Source organism: Manduca sexta, chromosome 25, assembly GCF_014839805.1.
Source record: "Manduca sexta isolate Smith_Timp_Sample1 chromosome 25, JHU_Msex_v1.0, whole genome shotgun sequence".
NCBI classification, from domain to species: domain Eukaryota; kingdom Metazoa; phylum Arthropoda; class Insecta; order Lepidoptera; family Sphingidae; genus Manduca; species Manduca sexta.
Window position 1 is genome coordinate 11,712,283 of NC_051139.1, and position 5,466 is coordinate 11,717,748.

Below are 5,466 nucleotides of genomic sequence, written 5' to 3' on the forward strand. Positions count from 1 at the left end.
AACTCTCTCGTTTGTTACTTTAAATAACTAACGTGTTCGTACAAATAGTCGCACTGGACAAAACAAGTGAATGTTTCGACTTTAATTACTTCATTTTTAAAGTAAATTCAATAAATACTATAGTAATAGGTAATTATTCTTAATTAAGGTTTCATTACAATATGTAGAAAAGCTCAGCATAATAAGTCTACTTTATATCCACATTTATTCGAATACCCTTCATAAAGATAAAATTATATCTCAATTTACTAACCTAGTTAATTCTTCAAACTAATTATTGGTTTTATACTAACATTCTTATATTCTATTTAAATCTTTAACTATTATTGTCTTAATATATGCTAGATTCAGCAAGCAATCAACATGAACTAGTTATCTGACAAATGAAAAAGTTTTTAATTTTAATTCGAGTTCTCAACCACTGCTTGATGGGAGTGACAGCGGACCGGAAGCATCAGTAGACAGCTCTATAAGTACAGATCTTGTCATCATACCTGATTTAGACGAGAACTGGGCTTGACATACCTTCCATACAAGTTAGCAATAAGAAACCTTTTTGTTATAAATATGTTCCTGTACAAATATCCCACGGTACAACACTTACCTACTGCGTCAATGGTTTTCTCTGAAGTAATCGAAGTGCTACCAACCTACTTACAAAGTTATGAAATAGTTAAGATCCGAGTGCCGCGGTGCAGTGTCCGTTTCGGTGATGAGCCATCGAATTGTGTAATGGTGGTGGCAGCGTCCGCTCCATACTAATAGCTTCTTTGACGTACGCATTGCACAACCACGGAAATTTTGAACAAAGGTCAATGGCGTTGAAGTTTACACCGCGCGCTGGTAAGGTCATCACTTTCATTTTAACGCGTTTCAATTTACTTGCTGAGCGGCTTTTCATGATTTTGGATGTGGAATTCCCAAGCGTACCAAGTTTTATGATGTTATAATATTCACCACTATCTTATATCAACCATTTTCATTATAATTCATATCCAGCTAGATATCTTAGGTCAGGTTTATCGTCATGCTGGATATTGTAACAGTACAGGTAAATTAGTTGTGCTTTATGCAGGGGGTTCTTTATGACAAAAATACAATACGACTATATATTTTTTTTAATCTTTATTTAAGGAGCTTGGTCGTTATTTCACGACTATGTCGCTCCGTACGTCCACTTTTATCCATGCCTACTAATTTTTTATAAAATCAAAATATTTTTTTAATAATAGCCTCTTCCGATACTGGAATGGACAAAAAGCTATTTATGCTGCCCACATTAATACGAATATTTATTGTGGGTGATATTAGAGAAATATTTAAATGGATTAGTAATCGTGTAGTCTAAAGCCTCCTTTTCCGAGTCATTCTTTTAATGTAGCTGTAATGAACCCACTGAGCTTTTGTATGGCATTTTTGCAACTTTTGCAAATTACTTACTGCGACTTCAAACAAATCATAAAAAGCTAAAGAAACTTTTCCCGAAGTTCACTTGATCTCTGTACATACTAATTTTATAATAACAGAAGTATCTAGTTAATAAAGACTCCGTTATGCCCCTTATAAAAATGGTTGAGTACCGACAATTTAATACATTCTTATTATGACGTCACATATCCATTCAAGAAGTCATATTGTTAACATATAGCATTATGTTATTTAAATAAAAACCTGACTTTATAACCATCTTTTACCTAGCAATTACAATAAATATCGCAAAAAACAAGTTTATCATCACGTACCGCAAAAAACAAAATTCCAATTCACTTTCACTTTGAGCGTAATGAGAGCGTATGTTCGCACAATGCAGTATTGACACATTTGCAATAACGATGCGTGTAAGCCCCTTATATAAATGGCGACATTCGGAACACATGGCTTAGTAGAATGACTAACATAACCCAAATTCTCATTTGTCGACCAAGAAAGTTCTGACAAAGTATTGTTATGCAAAGCGGATCTGACGGTTTGTTATGGTGGCTTCATGTTAGTAAGATGCTGATATGTTATTGTATCTGGATTTTCTGCTTCGGTGATGTAGTTGTAGTGTGTGCACGACACCACTCTGGGGTCTCGGGTTCTAATCCTGGGCCGAGTAAAATGGTATCGGGTTTTTCTGCTCAGTCTACTGTATCACATCATGGGATGCATACATGGCGAGGAGTACCCACTCCTCGCACCACCCGTCCTAGTTACACCTCTAATTTATACGTCCGGAATTATAGGTTTGTATCTAAACCTAAAACTTTAGGGAAACTGAATGCTTACTTTTCATTCATTCAATATCCCACGCAATGTTTGTGTCCTAGACCTTCAACATAAAATATATACGAACACTTGTATGAACTATTAATGGGTAAGTTAATTATCAAAATTGACTAGCTAGACGTAACATGATTGCAAAAATATTGCGCAAAAACAAACAACAAAGTTCACAGAAAATATCTTTCTTTGGTCACAAGCATACTAGCACCACAGTTTCTGGCAGCTTTGTTAGGTCTAGTCTATTTTTCTTTGATAATACTGGTAACCTACACTTAACCGACACTTAAATAAAACCAGTGAGGAATATTATAACTATTTTATTTTACATCCGTTTTATTGATTGTAGATAATTTGCAGTCAAAACCGATTATATATAAAATAATTATAGTCACGGTATTAACTAAAAATTAAACAATTTTATAAACCTAGCCAATTTAACGATGACTTTACAGAACATGAATACCGTGTTTATGCAGATTTAGGAATTTATAGGGAAAGGAAATCCTGTTTTCGCTACCTCCGTTTGCAAAGTTAACTAATTGTATTTTGAACGCTTCACTACATTTATTTTTCTTGACTAAAAGATGATAAGTCTCTCTGAAGCAAATATAATTGTAGTTCGTTCCTATCATCGCTTTATTTTTTTCCGTCTACACATATAAAATACGTCCATAGATTTAAAATCGTATGCCCGTACTAAGTTGTAACTAACTAACTATACTGTTTAATGTAAAGACATTATTAAAAACCAAAGGGTTTTAATAGACCGGGGTCATCAAACGTCACGAAGGAATAGTGAAATGCTTAACTTAGACTTACGCCCTTATAAGATAGAGGGCAACACTACAGGCATAGCCGGGGGATCAAAACCGGCCCAAAATAAATTCGTTCAACTAATAATTGATTGGCTTTAGACATTTTAGAGTCATAATCCTGTTATCGTTTTTTCAAATGAATATTAATATCATTAAATGCACAATTTCGTTTTTTATTATTTTTAACAGCCTCTCTGTCCCAAAATAATAAAACTTAGCTACTAAGTTTAGTACTAAGGGCGGCACTGCTAAGTTTAGTGCATATATAATTAATAAAAACAAGTACAACAATTAAGTAATAAAAACAAGAGCTCCAAAAGTGCTCAAAAGTGCATTTCGTATTTTTAGATAGTACTTGCTCCTGATTGCAAAGAACATAATTTGCAACAAATTCTTGCCAAAAGTTTCTGTATTTATATCTATGATATTCGCAGTTAATATCAAAATTAAAAAGTTTGCTTTTCAATACTTTGTAGTACTATTCAGTATTTTGTGATTGAGCTCTATATTCTATAAGTCAATTTGAATAGAATAATTAAACGAGGATCAATAAATTCTGTTTATTATCTGCGGATTTATATTGTGTAGCTATGTATAATTTACATAATGTGCATAATTAGACTAAGATAGGTGCACTTTAAAAAGTAGGTATCTACCTAACTGATAATGGACAGTTCACCATAAAATAACTACATCAGTACTCAAAGTTACATTTACATTGTACTATTGAATTGTAAATCAGATTTTACTTATTATGCTCAAAATTTAGTCCGGCAATCATTCAAATAAAGAACCCATTTTTTTAAATTATATTTTTGTAAACCGTCTTTAAAGAATACGCATGGTAGCGACAGATTTACTTGTCACGACACGGTGAGTGCTGCGAGATCGTTCACCTGCCGCGCACATGCTCAGATCAAAACAGAAAGTATTACTTACCAAATTCGTGTACATTAGACAATGGGCAATTTAACCGATTTCACTCATATATTCCGCCAATTTTATATCTTTCGTTATGCGTGCGCATGAGTATGTCACAGAGAGGAAAATGAGGGAATATTCTGCCACACCTTGAGTATTCTCTATAAGCCATTAAGTAGACTCGAGAATATATTTTAAAAACTGTGAGAATAGGTCTTTGAAAAATTAAAAGTGCCTAAAACAATAAGAAAATAATGTATGAGAAACCAGACTCTATGTATCCCAAAAAAATATGATATCTTTTAAACAATAAGTTTTACCGAAATATAAAACTTATAATTATTATATTTCAACGAGCAACTGCTCGCGGCTTCGCCCGCGTGAAAAGCCTTTTCCACTGCAAAAGTCGATAAAACAGATTACTAGGATAAACATTTTTATAAACATTCGCATTTTTAATATTAGTAAGATAATAAATTAAGAATTAGATAAGATAAATAAGATGAAATTCACAAAATTGAGTACTATAATTTTCTAATATAATAGTGAGTAGGTACTAAAGCAGTAGCGGCTCCAATTTTATTCTTGTCTAAGAGATTATTTACACAGGAAGGTGCCATCTTGCGCCATTAATTTCACAGATATCTGTCACCAGTAATTACCTAATAAAAAATACATAACTCGATAATTAAAAAAATATCTACCGAGTTTATGATTACTGAGTTTTTTTTTATATGTTTACATTTATAATTGCTAGTCCCACCCCTGTGTGAAATGAATGTCGCTCAGTCAACGCTCCGCTGTGGATCACTTTGGTGTTAGTTTTTCTGGAACAATAATTTATTTTTCTAACTTTATATAAACAAATCTAATCCTTATTAATTAGGTGATAAATTTATATCAATTTTTTAGAAAACACTCATTGCACAAGACGTATCCAAAGGTGATGAAAGTGAGATTTCATAATAACCCAATTTTTTTTTTACATATATCTATTATTTAAATAAATTATAACAAAATGATTATATTACAACAATCAGACGATTAAGTCGTCCCTTTGAACACTAAACACATAACTACGCCGCGCCGCCTACAACGGCTACATAATCATGCATAAGTTGCCCGCATTGCAGAATAAGTTTGGGCGGGCGGTTGTTATTTACGTTGAGTCCTGGCAAAAACTGTGTCCATAAATAAAGACTAGTCATTGTAACTACATAATATTTAATATTACCTACGCAGTACGCAGCTCAATCAAAAAGAATTATCAATGTACTTCCAACCTTAAAACCTTTTGCAATAACATTCGTCATTCAACTCACCCACTCATGGACGTCATCAAAGGATTTCAAAATCCAAATCCGCGCCAAAACACTGATCCGGGATAGAAGCCGGCGAGTGCAGCGGAACTTTCACGCGTATATAACATCTGGGCTGTGGGGCGGCGCGGACAGTGAGACCGACA